Consider the following 23,198-nt stretch of genomic DNA (forward strand, 5'->3'; position numbering starts at 1 on the left):
AAAAAAAAATGTTTTAAAAGCTAGTATGTCAACAAAACACATTCTATTCTTCCAAGATTCCATGGTGAATAATTTCTCTTTTATCATAACCCTGACACTGACCTCTCTCTTCAAACTTGTAGCTTTATTCAGTTTTCTTGTTCCAGCTTTCATTTTGGTACCAGCATCCGTAATCTCCTTTTAGTATTTCACAATGAAATTCCATTTGTTGTTAGAAAGCTCAATTAATATTGCCAAAAGCAGGCTCATGAGTATATCACAGAGCATAAACTATTGAATATCATTAATGTGATCCTATGCAGCTATTCCACCAATTAATATAAGTACCACATAAATTGCATCTTCATATAACTTTTAAAATACAAAGTAGTTACATATCTATGTCATAAAATAATTCAGACCACTAGTAGAAGAGATTAAGTTAAACCTTTTATATCATCCCCAAAAATTTTTGTAAAATTTTCTTTTCTCATTAACATTTACCTTAGGGCCTTCTTTTCCTAGCAACAAGTTATAAGTCATGTCCTTGGATTTTATTCATCTCTGAGTAACGTCTTTTCTTTCCACTGCCATTTAGACCCTCGTGTTAAATACCTGAGGAATTACTTGTCCAGTTGTGCCTGCAAGAGGAATATCCAAGTCGACTGTCTGTAACCACTCATCACTTACTTTGTTTGGGGATGGGGTATCAGAGACAGGGTTTCAGGGATCAGGTGGCTGGAACCATGGTATTATGAATTATGGGTAGCAGAAAAGAGTAGTAGAGACTAGGATACCAGGGAAATGGTAATTGTGACTGTAATTGCTGAGTTGCAGTGACAGGAAATTGGGTAGCAGCAACAGCTAATACAGACATACAAAACTGTTTAGCAAGGACAAGAAAGCATCGAAAAAGTGAAAGAGTAAAAGTTGTGAGGGATTGTGGGGCACAATCAGGGTAACAAGGTCATGGGTGTGAAAATGGGTAGCCAGCACTATGGTAGAATCAACTGGAATGGTGGGCTGATGTGGTTCAAAGCTCTGGGTGTGCCTCTCCAGTTTTGGCTGTTAGATCTTTAGGGAACTACCTCTAGAAGCTCATTATCAGCTTGTTGTGTTCAGGCACGTGCCATCCATAAATACCTACTCCAAGTAGATTGCATTCTTTGACACCAGCTATATTATCTTTGCCCTAAGGATCCTGAGAGACCACACTCCACAATGCTTCAGAACACGCTCCACATAGTGAGTTGCAATCACCTCAAACAACTTTTGCTGCTCCTCTCCAGTGTCAATTATCATGATAGAAAGGGATCTGAGATGTGCTCAACAGCAATGTTCTGAGAAGCTGCCAATTTCTACCCTGGCATTCTGGGAGCTCCTTAGAAATGGGCAAGAGCACTTGTTGATGCTCCTCCAACTTCTCTCTTTGGCTCTGGACAGCCAGACTGTTCTACCTCAGATGGGATACTCTCATGTCCAGGTGGCCTCAAACTTACTCTTTCTTCTTTATCTAGGTGGTCATCACCTTCAGCTGCCTCTCCTTTTCCCTCCAGGTAGCTTACTTCATTTCCACATCCTTTGAATTCTGCTTCTTTTCAACCTGTGGCTTTCACACCAAGCCCTTCCACTTTCTCATCTATCTCTCTAGCTGTTAATCTGGCATAATAGGCTACGTGTAACTTCTGTATCTGTTTATCAAGATTCGAGCTGGAATCCAAGCTGGTACTAGCTAACTGAGAACATGGGAAGCATCTTAAATACTCCCCTGCCATTCACTGCTCATTGAGAAAGATGCAAATGTGTTGTGGTCAGTCTCTACTTCTCCATTTCTGGTTCATCAGAATAAAGTGAAGTTACAATGGAGCTACCAGACAGTTGGCATAATTAGTATAAGCTCAGATTTGTGCTGAAAAACAATCATATTGGATGAAATTAATAATTGATTGATTCAGGGTTTAGAGCTACTAAATTTAGGTAATTATTTGTGACACACCTAGAACCATGGGTTAGGAACAGAACAGTGAAGTAGGTTCAAGATAAGATGGAAAAGACACACCATAGCGATTACAGGAGATGAGAGTGTGAAGGAACTATTGGCATAGGTCCATTTACTATCTTAGGAGTGACCTTGGATAGGAGGCTTTTAGAATAATACCTAAAAGAGAAGGATTACTGGGCACTGTTGGCTCACATCTGTAATCCAAACTACCCAGGAGGGTGAGATCTGAGTATTATGATTCAAATGAAGCCCAGGCAAAAAAAGCTAGAAGTGGTGCTGTGGCTCATGTTGTAGAGCACTAGCCTGGAGCTCAGGGACACTGCCTAGCCCCTGAGTTCAAGATACAGGATCAGCAAAACAACACCAACAAAACAATAATGATAAAAAGAAATAAAAGAAGGACTTAAATATATGTGATGGAATGATGATCCTGTGTAACTGTTTAGGGAACATAAAAGGAGACAAAATTTGGAGCAAAATAATACCTATTCATTACTAATCAAGGATGCAAAGCAAATGCCAAATTCCTCTCTGGAAAACTACCAAACTTGGGCTGGGAAGGTTGCTCAGTGGTTACAGTGCTTGCCTTGCATGCATAAGGCCCTGAGTTTGATTCCTCAGCCAGAAGTGGCGCTATGGCTGGACTGGTAGAACACTAGCCTTGAGATGAAGAGGTGACAGACAGCAACCAGGCCCAGAGTTTTGGCCCCATGGACCGGTGAAAGAAAACCCCTCCCCCCAAAAAACAGAAAAAAAGTTTCCAAACTTATCTTTTCTCAAAATTGAGGCGAGGCTTCATTTACAGGAATTCTCCTTATCTAGCTCAACTTCATCAGAATTTAAGTAGACTTTCCTTGTTGAGATGTAATGCACCTAACTCTACTGAACCTAATCATGGCTAGGAAAGTATGGACATTGATATGTTTATTGTATTTTTCCTTATAAATTTATAATACTGTCAGGTATTTTAAATAATATATATAATATACGAATGCATTATATATGATATTTTAAATATATTATAATATAACCTATGTTATATATTAACAGACTTCCTAATTTTAGTGTTAGGAACAAGCAACATATTGAAAGATATATGCTTGAATCTCAGAGTAATTTCTCTACCACTGGACAAAGCAACATAGGAATGCGGTACCCATGGAGGTGGTTCTCTGGATTTTGGAAACTGTGATCTGCATGTACACACACACACACACACACACACATATATATATATATATATATATATATATATATATATATATGAAATATTGTTTTATACTAGTGAATGTGTAAATCTATAGCAACAGTTAAATAAGTGAAAACCTATGTGCACACACACTCAATCACTTTCAAGTATAAGACTTTTTTTTCTATGTGCCCTATTCACCTACACAGAGAATACATGATTTGTCCTTTAATTGTCCTGGAAATTCTTTATGTGACTACTGTAGCTTCACATCCTTTGCTCTCTAAGTAGCCAGATGCTATGTATTCAACAATAATACTTGTCATAGGCAACAGTATCCACCCTGACACACAGAGGAACTTGGATTTCAGAAATGCCACAAATAAGTGGGAGATACAGCAGTAATTTTCAAAATTGAATGGATTATATATTTATTAGAAAATTTGTAAGAAAAATAACTTCAATGTAGGATGAAACACTTGAAGAAAACTACAGTTTAAATTACATATAGCTAGGTGCTGGTAGCTCATGCCTATAATCTTGTCTAATCTGGAGGCTGATATCTGAGGATCACAGTTCAAAGCCAGCTTGGGAAGAAAAGTTCCCGTGAGACACTTATCTCAATTAATCATTAAGACTAAAATTGATACTGTGGCTCGATGAGTCAAAGACCTCAGGAACAGTGCCCAGGCCCTGAGTTCAAACTCTGCAATAGACAATAAATAAAAATGAAAAATAAATTACATATAATTTATTACCAACTCTCTACAAGGAAAATATGATATGACACATGACACATATGACTTCAAGTTACAAAGTTCCTGTGCATTTCCCCACTCTTGAGAACTAAGAGTAATCCATATTGAAAAAAAATAAAAAGGTGAATGATCTATAAAAAATTTCAAAACATACTATATATTATACAAAGGAAATAGAACAAACATGCATTTCACAGTCTAGTAAAATCATATATTATAAAAAATCTGATTAACTGATTCATAAAAATCAATACAATGCAGTTAAAACATCCGATATCTCAGGTGTCAACTTAGCAAAATACTTTCAATCTATAATGGATACTTTGTAAATTACCCAGCCCTATCCATCCCACAATGGCAGAAGGCTCTTCGAGAAAGTCCAGAGACTTGTGAGTGCACAATGTATACCTGTTCCCATTCTCTATTATTTGGGCATGTGATAGACTGAATATCTGAAAACTTGACAAAGGTACAATTTAGGACTGGCTTCCAGTAATGCTATTTTAGTTCTCAGAAAAAAAAGGAAATTGAAGACAGTAGGAAAATCTGCCAGATCCTTGAAAGATTTCTATCATTGTGCTAAAACTGTACCCTTCTACTGACACTTGAACAAACCATTATTTGTCACTCCAACCACATGTACAAAAAATGGCTTTCCAAATATTGACCTGTTTTCACTTTGGCAAATCAAGACACACTACTCTGGCCCCATTTTACTTAAAATATCTCTGACGGTTGGCCCAAGAGATAGTTGAACTTACCAATTTCTTAAATTTTAGGTCATCACACAATCACTTCATAGCAATTAAACATTAAAAATACGTATCTATATAAGTTTGCATTACATACTTATTACTGTGTTTCATTTGTCATCTTTTACATATTTGTGTATCCCAGGGCGTAGTTCTGTAATCTTCCTTCTCATGATTTTACCACTGAGTACATGTAATTATTTCTGTTTTTGTCCCCCCCCTCCGGCTCTGTTCTTTCTTTAATTCAAGTCCTTAATAGCATCTTGTCTACTGACAACTCCTAGCTACTGATTTTAACAAACTCAAGATTCCAAAGTGAGCTTTGATCTTTATCTACAAACCTATCCCTCATTACTATTTGATTAAGTGATATCTCTTTTAGTTGTCTTGTCAAAATACCTTGGGGTCATTTCAGACTTACATACATTTTCACACCTCATATGTAATCTATGACCAGTTTTTGACAAATTATCTCACAGAATATATAGTAAATATGTGCTAATACTATGACTTAAATTTGAGACCTAGGTTCTTTTACTTTATTTTTGTGCTCAGGCTGTCAGTCTTCCATTTGAGCCACAGCTCCACTTTTAGCTTTTTGGTTCTTCGTTGAAGAAAAATGTCTAATGGTCCATTTACCTGGTCTAGCTTAAAACTATGATCCTCTGTTTTCAGATTTCTAAATAGCTAGATTTAAAGGCATGCATCACTAAAACCACCCCTATTATATTTGAATTAAACATAAAATTTAAAGAATGAATATTTGTAATATTTTCAAATTAGTATGTTTTCATTTACACAAAAACACACTGCCTTAAATGTTTTTCGTTATGCCAGTTCACTGTCCAAGAAAGAAAAGAAATATTCACAACAGAAGAACATCTGAATGTATCAGTGCTCAACCCTGCTAGCCACAATTTCTTTGCTGGGAAATAACAAAAGATGATATTGTCTATAGGCAAAGCAGGAGAAAATGCTCTTCACTGAAATTGCTGAAAGGCTGATAGGGATGAGGACAAGCAACATTATCCAGAAAGTATCACAAACTGTTTTCTGTGGATAAGTGTTGCCAATCTTAGAGGATGTTCATAGCAACGTGGAGAATATTTGAAGGTGAATATGGGATTACAGAGGTGTGCTTTCTTGAAGATATATGTTTATAGCATAGTTTACATACTGTTGAAAAGAATACAGTTAAGATAGTGATGCTGTCATTCCTTGTATGCTTCACAGAATAATATTAAAATCAGTTTTATATATATTATTTATAGTAATTATAAAATATACCTAATTATGCATATATTATAAATATATCATTTATATGTTATGTAACATAGTACACTGCATATACTATGCACACAAAATTTAATTTTTCTACTTGTCTGTCCAGGAATTAAACTAGCACTATCTTTGTAAATTGATAGTAAAGTAGGGTCCTTACAATTTCGATAGCAACACATAGTTTTACCCGATAAATAGTTATTTATTCTGAATTGGTTTAGAAATGTAATATCATACTATCATTTAATATTCAAAAATAATTATGTAAGAACATGCCAAGGATGGAATTAAAAAATATAACATGACTCATGTCTGTAATCCCAGATACCTATGGGCTGAGATTTGAAGATAGTTATATGAAACCAGTCTGAGCAAAATGGCTCAGGGACAACACCCAGACTATAGTTGAAGTCCCAGTATTGGCACAAAAACAAATTATGTGAAGGAAACATACAACTTTATTTATTTAAATAAATTTGTCATTCCTTGTATCATTCACAGTATAATACTACTATGAATAATGTATTATAGAAGATCATTAATGATACATATATTATAAACATACGATTTATATGTTATGTAATAGAATACATTATATAGGTTATGCACACATAATTTATACTGATTACACTAATATCCATTAAATTGATATGTGTTTTAGAATAGGGAGTAGATTTTCTTTGGTACAACCAAGATGTAACTAGTCATGAAATTATTATTTATTTTTATTGTGAAAATACTGTACAGAGGGCTTACAATTACATGGGCAAGATAGTGAGTACATTTCTTATCAAGCATTGTAACCTCCTCCTTTGTTTACCCTTCCCATCCCTTCCCAGCCTCCCCCCCACCCTCCCATCCAATCCACCTCAACCCTCAACAAAGTTGTAAAGTTCATTTTCAACATGACAACTTGTACTTCTCATTGTTGCAATGGGTCCCCTGTATCCTTATTTAAACAAATTGTTTTTCCCCTTCCCCTCCACAAATTATACCGACATCAAATGCAGTGAAAGCAGGGGTTATACTGTGGGGGCAGGAAATACAAAGCAACAAAGAAATAACCTTATAAATGCTTTAGAAACAAATGCATGAAAGAATAAAAAGCATTTAAATACAGATCTAAGGGTTCATTTTCCTAACATCAACTTATCTGATTTTTTCTGCTTGACTCATATATATACTAGATATTGCAAATAAGGGAAATCATGGGACCTATGTTTCTTTGAGCTTGGCTTATTTCACTTAATATAATTTTTTCCAAGTCTTTCCATTTCCTGACAAATGGGGCAATGTCATTCTTTCTGATGGAGGCATAGAATTCCATTCTGTATATATACCACAGTTTTTTGATCCATTCATCTACTGAGGGGCATTTGGGTTGGTTCCATATCTTAGCTATGGTAAATAATGCTGCAATAAACATAGTTGTGCTGGTAGCTTTAGTGTGGTCATGTTTGTAAGCATTTGGGTAAATGCCCGAAAGTGGGATTTCTGTGTCTTAGGGGAGGTCTATGTGGAGTCTCTTGAGGAACCTCCGTACTACTTTCCAAAGTGGTTGAACAAGTTTACGCTCCCACCAAGAATGAAGTAAGATTCCCTTCTGTCCACATCCCCTCCAGCAACTGTTGTTGTTAGAGTTCTTGATTTTTGCCATTGCAACTGGTGTGAGGTGGTATCACAATGTTGTTTTGATTTGCATTTCTTTTAAGGCTAGGGAGGTTGAGCTTTTCTTCATGTGTCTATTGGCCATTCTTCTTTCTTCTTCAGAGAAGTTTCTCTTTAAGTCATTTGCCCACTTATTTATTGGGCAGTTGTTTCATTGAGGATTTGTTGTTGGGGTATTTAATTTTTTGAGATCCAAGTATATTTTAGATATGAGACCCTTGTCCGTTGTATGACTAGTGAAGATGTTCTCCCAATCTGTGGGCTTTCTACTGATCTTTATAGCTATGTCCTTTGCCATGCAGAAGCTCTGCAACTTCATGCAATCCCATTTGTCCAAGCTTTCTTTGATTAGTTGTGTTTCTGAGTCTCTATTCAGAAAATTTCGGCCTGCGCCAAGGAGACCTAGGGATTCTCCTATTCCATCCTGTAATGTTTTCAGAGTAGCTGCTTTGACTCCGAGGTCTTTGATCCGTTTGGAGTTGATTCTGGTGCAGGGTGATATATAAGGATCTAGCTTTAGTTTTCTACAAGTAGTTAACCAATTTTGCCAGCACCGTTTACTGAAGGGGCTGTCTTTCTTCCATTCTATTTTTTTAGCTCCCTTATCAAAGATTAGATGGCTATAGGTCTGTAGGTTCATTTCTGGGTTTTCAATTCTATTCTATTGTTCCTGAGGTCTGATCTTGTGCCAGTACCATGCTGTTTTGATTCCTATGGATTTATAGTAGAGTTTGAAATTTGGTATTGATATTCCTCCAGCAGTGTTCTTTCCGTTGAGGAGCGGTTTTGCTTTTCTGGGTCTTTTATTGTTCCATACGAATTTTTGGATTGCCTCTTCTATTTCCTTGAAGAATGAGGTTGGAATTTTGAGAGGTATCGCATGGAATTTGTAGATAGCCTTGGGAAGTATTGCCATTTTTATGATGTTAATCTTTCCAATCCAGGAGCATGGGAGTTTTTCCCATTTTCTAAGTTCTGTTTTGATATCCTTTTTCAAGTTTTTAAGGTTTTCATTATAGAGGTCCTTCACTTCTTTGACTAATGGAGTTGCTTTCCTAATTTCAGCCCCACTTTTCTCATTGTTGGCATGCAAAAAAGCCATTGATTTTGGTGGGCTAATTTTATACCTTGCTACTTTGCCAAAGTTTGAATCAGCTTGAGTAATTTGGGAGTGGAGTCTATGGGATTCTTTAAATAGAAGATCATGTCATGTGCAAAGAAGGAGAGTTTTAATTCTTCTTTCCCTATTTGGATCCCCTTTATGTCTGCATCTTGTCTTATTGCTGTAGCTAGGCATTCTAATACTAGTTTGAAGAGAAGTGGAGTGAGTGGACATCCTTGTCTTGTTCCTGAGTTAAGAGGAAATGACTTTAGTGTTTCACCATTAAGTATGATGCTGGCTGTAGGTTTGCCATATACAGCCTTTATTGTGTTGAGGAATGTTCCATGGATTCCTAATTTTTCCAAAACCTTCATCCTAAAGGGGAGTTGGATCTTGTCAAAGCTTTTTCTGCATCTATTGAGATAACCATGTGGTTCTTATCCTTGCTCCTGTTGATGTGATGAATAATATTATTTGATTTGCGTATATTGAACCAGCTTTGCATCCCTGAAATGAATCCTGTTTGATCATGGTGTATGATTTTTTGGAAGAATTGTTGAAGTTGATTGGCCAAAATTTTGTTGAAAACTTTTGCAACAATGTTCATCAAAGAAATGGACCTGTAATTCTCTTTCTTTGATGAGTCCCTGCCTGGTTTTGGGATGAGGGTGATGATGGCTTCATAGAATATGTTTGGCAGTGAACTTTACCTTTCAATTTCATTGAAGAGATGGAGGAGTGTTGGTGTGAGCTCTGCTTTGAAGGCCTTTTATAATTCCTTTGTAAAACCATGTGGTTCTGGACTTTTCTCAGCTGGGACTTCTCTTATTGCTGTTTCTATTTCAATACTTGATATGGGCCTGTTAAAATGGATTAACTCATCTTGATTTAGTATTGGCATGTCAATATTTGCTAGGAAAAGCCCATTTCTGCCAAGTTCTCAAACTTATTTGCATAAAGTTTTGCGAAGTATTCCCTTATAATGTTCTGAATATTGATTTTTTCTGTGGTGATGTTTCCATTCTCATCTCTGAGTTTATTTATTTGGGTGTGTTCTCTTCTTTTTGTGATAAGATTTGCTAAGGGTCTGTCAATTTTGTTAATTTTTTCGAAGAACCAACCCTTTGTTTTGTTGATTCTTTCTATAGTTTTTTTGGATTCTAATTCATTTAATTCTGATTTAATTTTAATTATTATTTCTTTCCATCTACTGGATTGGGGTTTATCTTGCTGCTCTTTTTCAAGGAGGTTCAGATGTCTCATTAAATTGTTGGTTTCAGATCTCTCCAATTTTTTGCTGTAGGAACTCAGAGCTATAAACTTAGCTCTGAGTACTGCCTTTGCTTTGTCCCAGAAGAGATGGTAATTTGTGTGCTCGTTTTTGTTGAATAACATGAACATTTGGATTTCCTTTCTAATCTCTACCTTGACCCACTCGTGATTCAGCACTGTGTTGTTCAGCCTCCATGTGTTACCGGACTTTCTTTGGTGGCTTTTGGTGTTGAGTTCTAATTTTATTCTCTTGTGGTCAGAGAGAATGCAAGGTATAACTTCAATGTTTCTGAATTTTGACAAGTTTGCATTGTGGCCTAAAATGTGTTCTATTTTAGAAAGTGTTCCATGTGCTGCTGAGAAGAATGTGTATTCTGATGCTGTTGGGTGAAATATTCTGTAGATGTCTGTTAAATCTACTTGGTCTATGCAGTTGTTTAGATCTGCAGTTTCTCTGTTGAGTTTTTGCCGAGCTGATCTCTCTAGTGGGGAGAGTGGTGTGTTAAAATCCCCAACAATTAATGTCTTTGGAGTTATATGGGATTTAAGGGAAAGTAGTGTTTCTTGGATAAATTTGGGTGCTCCATTGTTTGGCGAGTAGATATTTAGAATTGTAATATCCTCCTGAAGGAGAGATCCCTTAATTAGTATGTAGTGACCTTCTTTATCTCTTCTCACGAATTTTAATTTGAAGTCTATTTTATCTGATATTAGGATTGCAACTCCCGACTGTTTATGGGGGCCGTTTGTTTAGTAGATTTTGTTCCAGCCTTTAACATTGAAAATGTGTTTATTTTACGGGCAAGATGTGACTCCTGAAGGCACAAGATAGAAGGATCTTGTTTTTTAATCCAACAAGACAGTCTATGTCGCTTAATTGGAGAGTTAAGTCCGTTAATGTTAAGAGATAGGACTGAGAGGTATTTGGGAGTTCCTGCCATGTTATCCACCCTCTTGGGGGCTGTAAAAACTGGGTTCTTCCTATGGTTTTTAGATTCTCAGTTTGGGTGCACTTTCTTGGCCTTTATTGTGGTCATGTTGGTTTTCTATGTGTAGGACATCTTTAAGAAATTTTGTAGGGCTGGTTTTCTGGAGATATATTGTTTCAATGTTTCTTTGCTCTGGAAGGTTTTCATTTGGCCTTCAGTTATGAAAGAGAGTTTAGCTGGGTACAGTTTTCTTGGTTGATAGTTGTTTGTTTTTAGGGGGTGGCATACATCATTCCAGGCTCTTCTTGCTTTGATTGTCTCTGCTGAGAAATCTGAGGTGATACTAATTGGTTTCCTTTTTATAGGTGATTAATCTTTACTCCTTGACAGCTTTAAGGATCTTTTCCTTGGTCTGAGTTGATCCTGTGTGGATTATAATGTGCCGATGGGATGTCCTATTGTGGTCTGGTCTATTTGGAGTTCTAAAAGCTTCTTGTATCTGAATAGGCCTATCTTTTTGCATGTGTGGGAAGTTCTCTGCTAGGATCCTGTTAAACAAATTTCCTAGACCATTAACTTCTGTTTCTAGGAGCTCCTCTACACCCATTATCCTTAGATTAGGCCTTCTGATGGTGTCTTCCAACTGTTGGATAGATCGATCATATTTCTTAGACTTGTCTTGGATGGTTTTATGTTCTTTCTCTATAATATCTAGGATGTCTTCAATCCCCGAGGTTCGCTCTTCTGCATGGTCTAACCTGCTGTCAAGGCTTTCTACTTTGTTTTTAATTTCTTTTCCTTCTAGTTGGTCAGCTTTGATCCCTTCAAATTCTTTGTTGGAGCTTTGTTTTAGATCTATTCAGAGAAGAAAGTGAATATAATGAGAGAAGGGGTGGGATATAAAGGAGATGTGAAAAACTTAAAAATAAAAATACTTAAAATATTATATAGGTATAAAGAGGTAGTACTGCTATTAAGAAATTTAAGTCTGAGAGGTTTTGAATTGAGTAATAAATTTGTGGATTAAGTGTGTACACAATGGGAGATAAGGTCTAATATTCGACTATGAGGTTATCTGAGGATGTGTAGAACAACAATTAAGTAACATAAAGAAGAATGAAAGACAAAAAAGGTGAAAGGACAAGAAAGAAAGAAAAGAAGATCAGAAGTTCAGTAGAGGTAAACAAAAAACAAAAACAAACAAAAACAAAAACAAAAAATAAAGAAAATTCACACACACTTATACCCCTAAAATAAAATTCTAAGAGGAAAAAAAAATTACTAGAAAAAAATTTTTTTTCAAAAAATGTAAAAATTAAAGATTAAAAATAAATTTAGAAAAAAAAATTTTTTAAAAGGTACAAAAAAAAAGTTCTTTGATTTTTTTGGGGAGGGGTGGGAAAAATCCTGTATCTTCCTTATGTCCTTAACCAGCCTCTTGTTGGAGTCTCTGGTCTGCTTGTGTTCCTGTGGCTTGGTTGGTTTCTTAAGTCAGTTTGAACAGGCAGTAAATGGTCTGCTTTCCCCAATGTTTTGCGCTCCTCCTCCCAGGTTAGTTCAATGGGAGGCAGATCTGCTTTAAGTATCCCAAAAGAACGAGATAGCTTTTTCCTCAATTTTGAAGATGCTGTGATGAGGCTAGGTTCTAGGTTGTGTTGAGGCCTTTCGGCAAACAGCAGCTTTTCCCGGAGGCTGGTTTGTGAGAAACTCACAGAGCCCAGCCTGGACCCACTCTCAGGGTTTATGTTTACTGAATTTCAATTGATTGTCGATTCTGCTAAAGGGAGGGGCAGCCTCTGGCTCTGATTACCCAGTGAAGAAAGCCAATCCTGGGGCTGGCACCCGAGCTGGGTGACTTTTCCCTTGGTAGAGCTGAGTCTGGCAGGTCAGGTTAGGCTCCTGTGACCTGCTAAATGACTCTAGTTTACTTCTAAGGCCTGAGTTGGAGCTAGCAGCTCCGCCGAGCTTTGTCGGTATCCAAGATGGAGATCTCCAGTACGGGGGAGGGAGGGGTGGCCTTCCCTCCTCTGCTCCCTGAGAAGGAGTGAGAGCATCAGGCTTCTACTTCCACTGAGTCTTGGTTCCTGGGTCGTCTCTGGTCTGCGAATTGCAGGATGAAGATGTCCGCTCCTTGTCGGTTCTTGTTGGTGTTGAGTAGAATCTGCTCTCCCGCTGCATCTGGCTCCTTCATCCCAGACTCTCTGTGATTCAGATATGACGGGTATGGCCACCACCGCCACCACTGCTGCTGCCACGGCGGCAGCTGCTGGCAAGTGCTCAGAGCTGTCTCCTTGCCTCTATTTTCCCTCTCTGGCCTAACTCTCTGTCCTGTGAGGGCACACTTGGTGTGGTTCTCTGGCTTAGGACTGTTCGCTGGAACTCTAAAATTGCTTTCTATGAGGGAACTTGTTTAGCCTCCAGCTTCTCCTCCGCCATCTTCCCAGAACCTCCACGAAATTATTTCTTTTGGTTTATATATCCATAACGAACTATTCACTGTGTATTCACGGTACTTCATGATAAAAGCCTGTGTTTATCAGCACAAGTGTCTTTGACATAGATTTGGTCTCCTTAAGCAATTACTCCAGGAATAATGAAAAGTGGAAGCTGAATAATGTTCATTCATGTATTTTTTGAGAAATTAAACTGATCTTTGTTTGGTATAAAGAACACTTACACTTTCATTAGCCACACCCTTTTCATTTAAAAATATCTATATTCTGTAGCATTGTTATTGCCATTATAGGAAGATAATGTGGGTTCATCTGCTCCATAGCTCTTGAAAGGTAATGAATATGACAAAGAATATCCTCAGATATGCCTGGTGTAACCTGGATTTGAATTATGGGTCTACAACTGATCAGTCTTGGGTATTTGGGTAATTTGCTTCTCCTTGTTGCCTACTTCTGTTTTTAATAAAATAGTTAATTCATTTTCTAACTTGAAAAACACTCATAAGCACTACAATTACCCTAATGCAGGTGCAGTGCTTGGAATAGTGTCTGTGCATTGTGTAGTAGGTCCCAATGCCTTAAGAAATATATACCCAATTGATGCTAATATCTGTGAAAATTTGTCTTTACTACAAAAAAGGTCTTTTCTTCGTATGAACAATGAAAATAATGATGGGGAAGTCCTGTGGCTTTTACTCTGAAGGAGTTTTGCCTAATTTCATTCTTACTCTATTAGTGGTAGCAGTAACATTTTTTAGTGCTACCCTTCAGGTTTCTAGTTCTGTGTTCCATTTGGAATACTATTGTAACTTACTTTATGAACTTTGTTATAAGAATAAATAAACTACAACTGCTGAAGTTTTCAATAAAGAGTCATTGCATTATATTTTATGTGATTAATACTTTCCTCAAATTATATCTTTAGGAGTATATATACCTAACAGACTATTTTTTATGATTTCTTATATGATTTATATAGATTTCTTACGTTATTCTTTTATGATTTCTTAAAGATCCATCAATAAAACTGCTCAGAACAGAAAAGAGTAGGTAAGAAGTCATAAACAATACTATTATGGTGGTCTTAATGGCTAAGCATAATGAATATGTAACAAAAGTGTTAGAAGATTCATTTTCTCTTTTTGCTATTCTCTCCCGCTTCTTTGTAGAAAGGTTCTTACTATGAGGTGCCAAATGGTCTGGACCTTTCAAGCCTTGTCTCAGTGACAGAAGTGATGGAATTAGGGACATGTGCTTCCATGGATTGCGTTTAGGAAGTTCACAATATAGCAATACCAATACACATAAAGAAACTTTTGTGAGTGAAGTGTATTCACTTCCTCAATTACCAAAATTTAATTCGTATGTCAAAACATCAAATTAGTTACATTATAATATATGCAGTTCAACTGGCATCACTAGCACCCCCATGAATCAGATGCACACTAAAAGTTCTACTTCAAAAACCAACATCTAAGGCAGTGTTGGAAATACAAGAAGATAAACAATAAATCTAAAGAGTGAGATCTTTGACACTGGCAATGAGCAGTGATAGCTCAGTTGTTAACCAGGCTAGAAAAGTTCGGGTGTCCTGTAACTATGTGGTTAGAGTTGCAGTGTTGACCTTAGTACCAAGATTGGAGGTAACATTCAAAGGCAGCTAAGGTTGCTGCAGTATTGTAGCTCAATACAGTGTGACCCTGCCTGATAATGGTAAAGCACAAAGTAGAATTTAAGTCAGTAAAATGTATAGGAAGGATACTCCACTGAGAATAATTGCAGGGGTGATCATCACTCTTGCATTGAAAATGTATTGCCCATCATTCTACTTTAAGCTCTAGCATTTTTCTCATCTGAAGACAATTATAACACAAGAATGTGCCATGAGTACTGAGAGATGTATATTACTCTAATCTATGTATAAATCCTCACAGGTATGGAATGGCCTGACCCTGATACTTCATTCTGTGTTGCTGATTTTCATGGAGAAATGGTCGTAATTAGGCAATTCACACTCACCTAAGTGTAATTCAGGCAACTGGGACATCACTCCAGTGACGTGGTCTGACCTATGAAATAAATAACATTATTTGACAATGTATATGTGTTTCTGAAAATATATGCAATACCAAATACCAAATATACAAAAGGGACAATTATCCATCTGTTTTATTATCAGAAGTAAAGATAGTCCTGAATTGTACTTTCTTGCTAGAGGATCACAGGTTGACTGCTAATGTTTAGTATCTTTCCAGGTGATCCTATACATTTGTCAATCTTTTTTGAGGAAGTATTTTTATGTGGTTTGTTTTGAGGTATTCAGAATATCAGTACTGTCATTAACCGCAACCTTGGGACAGCAAATACGATGGGATAACCTGGCCAAAGAACTGAGAAATCACAGGAAGTGATAGGAATGAAGACACCAGAGGACCCAAAGTCTCATTGTCAGCTTCTGGATCCCCAAATCCTGCTTAACATACATTATATTCATTCTACTATAGGGGGTGGTCAGTGGATACAGGTATGTCCACAAACTAAGGCATCAATCTAGCTTGTGTTTATAATTATTTACATGAGATATTGTTTGTAAACATAGTGATAACTGCATCCCTTATTGTTAGGGAGCAGAAGGGAGCAATAGTCATTACAACTATAGCACAGACATCCATCTTGTCTCCAAAGTCTTAATATTTTAGTGTCCAACAGCTCTAACTTAAATACCCTTGAGGTAATAACTCATACCCCTGTCTTCCCTTGACTGTTTCACCTTCCCAGAGCACAGCTCTCAGCCTTTTGATTGTTGTTTGAGATGGCTTCCCAATCTATCCCTTTCCAGGTCTAACAGCTTGACTCTAGAATCCCTCACAAGTACTGTGAGAGATGTATTATTTTGAAAAGGATATTTTTTCTAGGATAGGTTCAATTTTTAAATTTTATTTTATTTCAAAGATACTTTACAGAGTGGGTAGAGTTACATGAGTAAGGTAAATTCCTTGTTGAATATTGTTACCCACTCCATTGTTGTTCTCATATCCTTTCCCAACTCCTACCCCTCTCCCCAACCCAAAGTTGTCAAGTTCATTTCTGACATAGTGTCTTGTGAATATCATTGTTGCAGTGGGTCGCTCTTTGTATTTCTTTCATCACTATGTTTTTCCTTTCCTTCTCCAAATCAGATAAATGTATATCCAAAATGGAAGGTAGCAGAATTAAGACAGAGATTGACAGGGATAACCCAATGGAACAAGACAAATGAAATAAAATAAGATCTAGATACACTACTTTAGAGATATCAAGGTTGACATCTGAAAAAAATGACTTGTTTCCATACCTTGGAGTTTATTTCAATTAGCATCATTTTGTAAGGTCAAATGTACATACCTCTGGAACCAGCAATCCCACTCCTGGGCATTTGTGGAAATGATCTCAAGGTAAAACTCACTAAATCTACAACTATGTTTTTGGAAGCATTATTACCATATCTAAGATATTGAACCTATCGACAAGCCCCTCTATATATGAATGGATCAAGAAAAGGTAGTATATCTACACAATGAAATTTTATGTTTCTATCAGAAAGAATGACAGCCGCTTTCTTAAGAAAATGGAAAGACTTGGGAAAACAGTAATGGAACCTAGGTTCCATGGTTTCCTTCATTTTTATTAATATATGCTTAGGATAGTCCTGGCAGACAGGTTCACATTTTAAACTCTTAATATTCCCTTTTTTTCTCCCTCTTCCTCTCTCATTCCATTTGTGTGTGTGTGTGTGTGTGTGTATGTGTGTGTGAGTGTGTGTGTATGTGTGTGTGTGTGTGTGTGTGTGTGTTTGTCTGCCCGTGCGCATGCGCGCCGCGCAGTAATAAAACTTGACTTGGAGCCTCAAACTCTTGCTTGGTTTTTTCAGTAATGACTGACTGAGTCTGTACTATTTGATCCAAGGTTTCAATCTGTCTTTGATTGAACAATTGAACATAAATGTCTCATGGATTGCTACCCCAGCCATTGGTGAACTCTGACCTTCCCATCTCAGGCTCGTGACTATCTAGAAATAAGGATAAGGCACTCGCAGCCAGCTCTATTGCCAAGTGTCTTTTGGTTTGCTTTGTTTTTGTTTTTTGTTGTTTTTGTGCATCCAAAATCTGTAAGGAAAACAAATCAGTTATAATCAGGAGTATTCACATAAAATGTGAGTTGTTTAAAGATTACCTTAATAATGTTATCCTTTTGCATCCACATTATGTGATTTGATTTTTTTTAAACTCTACTATTGCAAACAGTCAAACAACATACACATTTGGAATCTTCTTGTCTTGGTTTTATGGTTTGTTAGGTGTTTCAAAACAGAGTTTATCAATGTTTAACTCTTCACTACTGAAGCAAGACTTTTAAGATTATTCAATGTCCTGCAAATCGTAAGTTCATCACTTCTTGTGACACCTTATGAGCACAGGTAGTTTCCTATAATACCTACACGTATTTTAGACCTCAATTCAATGTGCTCTATTGCCAAATATGCAAGGGCATCCTTTGTAATTCTCCTTGAATTTTCACTGCTCTTTTCTCTACTCTTCAGTGCTAAGTCCTGTGATGATCTTGTTTATTTTCTCCCCTGGTACATTCATCATTGCATCTTGGGAACTACTGGTATGCACTACTGTACTTCTGTCCATTCTCATTGTGCTTTGGCTTAACCTTTCTCATCCTGGAGGTCCAGAGATGGGGATATTTTCTTCAGTCTTTAGCTACGACATCTATCTTTATACTTTCTAGCAATACATTCATTGAATTCTTTCTTTAAATTCTAATGCCTTGAAAATAATTACTGCACTTTCATGGCTTTTTTATTTGGCATTAGGGAAGAATATAGGTCAGTAACTGTAACTTAGGTAAAAGAAGATTGCAATCATTCTTCAATAGCTGTTGTTCATTGGATAATGTTTACTTCAAGGTGTGCCTGCCTGTTTCTTTCTCATTGTTTATTTTTCAATGTAGCCTTTTCTTCTGGAAAGTATTTATGGGCCTAGTGAAGATCAATTCCTACTGTAATTAGTCATTAATTGTATGCCAACATAATTTCACAGATCCTTCTGAGTTTCTTCAGGGTCTGTATAGTAGTGCTTCACATTCTTAGATATGTTTTAACATCGATGCATCCAATGATAAAGACACATTGCTTAAATCACCATTTTGATGACTGCAATAAACCATGTTGCAACCTCACAGATATCCCACCCTAACTACTCTAGTCCCTCAGAGTCGCCTTGCTCCCCTTTCCTAGTACATCCAAGCTCCTCCATTCCCTTTCATTTCCCACCCCCAACTAGCCTTCTCCCTCGAGCCCCTCCTGTTTTCATCAGAACCTCCACCTATAACTAGCCTACCTCTAAGTGGAATAACCTCTCAAACCCAGCCTTGAACCTACCCCTTCTCACAAAACCCATCATGCAATACCAAAAACCCTTCACCTCCCTATAACTGCCCTTGAAGCCTCACCTTGCTTGTCTAGAAGCTTCTCACACAGCCCATCTCCTGCCTGGAAAGCCAGCCCTGTTCCACCACAAGCCTCTCCACTTTCCACAAGTATTTTCTCAATGTCCTGCCTTACTCCCCAGATGAACCGGACCCCTATTGGCTCCTCCCTCAGATCCACACCCTATTCCACCAGATACCCTGCCCATAATTATCTACACCTTTGTATCCCTTCCACTCCTTCTCAAAGCCCCTTCTCCAACTAGCCCCATGGCTCTAAGCTCCGCCTTGCTCCAGAAAAACCCCACTAGAATACCCCCACCACACTATCCCATCTCTCAACACCCACATTGCTCCACTAGAAACAACTGTACCAGTTGACCTCCATCTGGAAGCCTCACCAGGCTCAACTGTAAATTCCTGTCCCTCCTTATTCCCTTTTGGAAGGTTGCTTTGCCCTATTGGAAACCCTCTACAAACCCCATGGCCTGCCTTGCAACACTGAAATCCCCACCTAACATTACTCCTCTTTTCAAAGTGGTGACTGACTATACCAGAAACCCCATCTTAACCATTCTAGTGCACTGGATCCTATCAGTACTCTCCCAAAGCTCTGGTTCTGAAAATCTCCTCCATACATTGTGACTACACCCTTCTCTGCAGGAAACCCCACTTCCACCCTAACACACTCCCCAAAGGCCTGCCATTGTCCACCAGAAACCCCGCCCCTTACTAGTCCATGTCTTCCTTTTACCACCCTGACCTCTCAAAGCCAGACCCTGAAAAGCCTGTCCCTCATAGCTCCACATTCCTGCACCAGAATCCCCAACTTATGTTAGCCTCTTGCCTACATTCACTGCCCTGCCTTATGGGAAACCTCATCCTACATATCCCACAAGGACTCACAATGCTCCCCCAGAACCCGTCCTCTAAGTAACCTCCTCCTTTGTAGCTTTGTTCTTCCTTCTCAAAGCTCTGCCCCAATCAGCCTCCAGCCCTGTAACCCAGCCTTCTTACTAAAGTACCGCCTACTCTATAAGAGACCAGACCCCTAACAAGTCTAGTACTTCCCCTGCGGTCTCAAAGCCCTACACAGACAGGTCTTCACCCCCTAAGCCTCACCCTGCTCCACTACAGAGACTGTGCCAATACCAACTCCCCCTTTAAACCAGAGAAGGCTCCACCAGAAACCCACACCATCTCATACATGAAGGTACAATCTAGTAACTATTACAAATGTGATTTTGTACTGGCCATAGAATTTATACTAATCAATATGATGAGAAAGCAGTATTGCAAAAAGGCAACAAAAATTAGACAGCTATTAGATGCCTTATTCTAGTTTGGGGTTCTGTTACCAGGCAGATACACATTGTGTGAAAGTGTATGAAGGTGATTCCTCTTATTGGAAACCATTCTTTGAAGTATCAGTAAGGTTTCATGAATGATCATTTTATTTCTAGAAATAATTGGAGGTCAGTGTGTCATGGATTTCTTACCAGGGCTAGCTTTGAACTACCATCCTCAAATCTCAGCTTCTAATTAGCTAGAATTACAGGCATGAGCCACTGGTTTCCAGCTAAAATGTTACCTATTTTAAGTTCTGTGATTTAGTTGAGGGAGTAGCATGAGTGTGTAGAAAGGTAACTTTCAAGTCATCTCTCTAATAATTTCAGAGTGTCATTTTCATAATATTTATTGCAGTGATTAATAACAGAAGCTCCCAAAGTAACAGAATGATCCTTCATTTTCTCCCTCCCATAGGTACTATTGGAAGAGAATATTATGTATGAGTCCAGCAATTTCTACTAATTAAAGACCAATCTGCCCTAGTTTATGAAAAAATGTCCTTCATTCAATTGCTGATGCTTTTTCTGACTACAAATATAATGAAATCTGTAGTAGTCTGTAGAATTGTATACCACCACAGGCATTTTAATTCACAAGAATTTCAGATATCAAAATGTTTATTTTTTTGTCAGTGGTGGGGCTTGAACTCAGGGTCTGGACACTGTCCCTGAGACTGTACTCAAGTTAGTTAGCACTCTACTAATTGAGCCACAGACCCACTTTTGCTTTTTGAGTTGTTAATTGGAGATAAGAGTCTTTTGGGGACTTTTCTGCCTGGGCTGGCTTTGAACTGTGATCCTCAGATCTCAGCCTCATGAGTAGCTGGGATTTCAGGCATGAGACACTGGCACCTGGCTTCAAATACTCATTTTTAAAATGATGAACTGCTTGGTGCCTCTAGCTCACATATTTAATCCTAGCTAATAGGATTACAGGTATGAGAAACAAACACTAGGTGTGTGTTGTTCATGTTGGTGTTTATTGGCATGTTTTAATATTGTTTGTTATACTACAATGCTCTTATTTTTATTTTTACCTAGATGAGGGTGATAGGTGCTAACCAGTGTTGAACCTTATTTGGCTGAGATAGAGCCATGTGCCAGTTCTTGCCTAGAATGGCATGGAATTGAAATCCTCCTGCTCTCAGCTCCCATGGACCTGGAATGATAGACGTGTTCCATCACACATAGCCAGAAGCTGGGGAGCATTGCAGGTAAAGCTACACTGGTCTTGAATTGATATAACAAATACCTAGCTTTACAGGCAAAACCATGTTGTATTCCATTTCACTTTGAAGTAGTGTATGTACATACTTAGAGAGTACAATGATAACACACTACATGTTTAATATATAGAATAGTCAATATATTTAGCACCTTTATCTCCTAAAACATTGAAGCTAATATATTTTGGTAACCTCCTGACTCTGTTAGTTATTTTGGAACATACAGAAACATGAATACATTGATAATGTGCATTAGAAAATGGGAAGTTAATAGAGTTAGAGACAAGTTAGACTATGTATAGTAAATATATATTTATCTATTGTGGTTCCGAAGAACTTTATCGCATATTCACCATGACAATACCACTATATATCCACCATGACAAGAATTTTCCATTTCATAACCTGCCATCTTTTATCTTTTTTAAATTCTCCTTATAATTATGAATGTTTTCCTCTTTTTATAATGTTTTGAAATTATTATATGATGGAATTAAAAATTTGTGGAGTCTACTAAAATTATCTCATTTTGTTTGGTTTTGTGATGCTAAATTATTAAGACCAAGGTTTCCTGAAAGTTATGCTAGCAGACTGTATCCCTAACTTATATTCTAATTATATCTTATTATTGTATTTTGATATACGGCTTTGTTGTTGCTGTTTTTTGTTTTTCGTTTTTTGTTTTTTGTTTTGTTCTTAGGGCTTTTACTCGGCCTGAACTCTGTCTCTGCACTGTTCAGCTCAAGACGGGCGCTCTACCACTTGAGCCAGAGCGCCACTTCCTGTTTTCGAGTGGTTTATTGGAGATAGGAGTCTCACGGTCTTTCCTGCCCGGTCTGGCTTTGAACCACGATCCTCAGATCTCAGCCTCCTGAATAGCTAAGATTACAGGCTTGAGCCACCAGCACCCAGCTGCTGTTGCTGTATTATGGTATAGAGTGTTGTGTGGCTCAACTGAAACTTTCAAACCCACTGCCTCCAGTAGCAATGTTTTATCACCAGGTTCTGGAGGCTCATAATTATAACTATAGCTAATCAGGAGGTTGAGACCTGAGATTTAGTTCAGATAGCCTGATCAGGAAATTGTATGTCTTTCCTCTCCAGTTCACTACAAAAAGCTTCCAGAAGAACTGTGGCACAATTGGTAGCACTACAGTTAAGGGAAAGATATTTGTGATTGTCATATAGCCCCGGAGTTCAAGTCCTAAAACACACATATGCACTGACACACATTTGCACACATACACACACACACACACACACACACATTCCCATACAGATGTACACACAGAGAGTCACCGCAATATTGTATCTTAAATTCTTATCCAGAGATTGGACAACAGCCCACTTATTAGTGAAGGTTTTTCTTGATTATTTTGAAGGAGGATAGTTCATGAGACACAGGTGACAAGACTTTAGTGAGGAACACTTTATAAACGACTAGCTTATAAAAAGAACAGGAGCACGGTTTTTTATCTTTAAATCTTACATTCCTTCAAATATAGTTTTAAATAATAATCATTAAGGGGAAGGGAAGGTGGCTCAGTGGTAGAGAGCTTGTCTTGCATGCATGAGGCCCCGGTTTGATTCCTCAGGACCACATAAGCAAAAAAAGAAAAAAGCCAGAAGTGGCACTGTGGCTCAAGTGGTAGATCGCTAACCTTGAGCTGAAGAGCTTAGAGACAGCGCCCAGGCCCAGAGTTCAGGCCCCACGACTGGACACCCACCCCAAAAAATAATAATCATAGAATTATGACAAGACA

This window comes from Dipodomys spectabilis, unplaced genomic scaffold, assembly GCF_019054845.1.
Source record: "Dipodomys spectabilis isolate Male_0828 unplaced genomic scaffold, ASM1905484v1 ptg000333l, whole genome shotgun sequence".
Classification (NCBI taxonomy): domain Eukaryota; kingdom Metazoa; phylum Chordata; class Mammalia; order Rodentia; family Heteromyidae; genus Dipodomys; species Dipodomys spectabilis.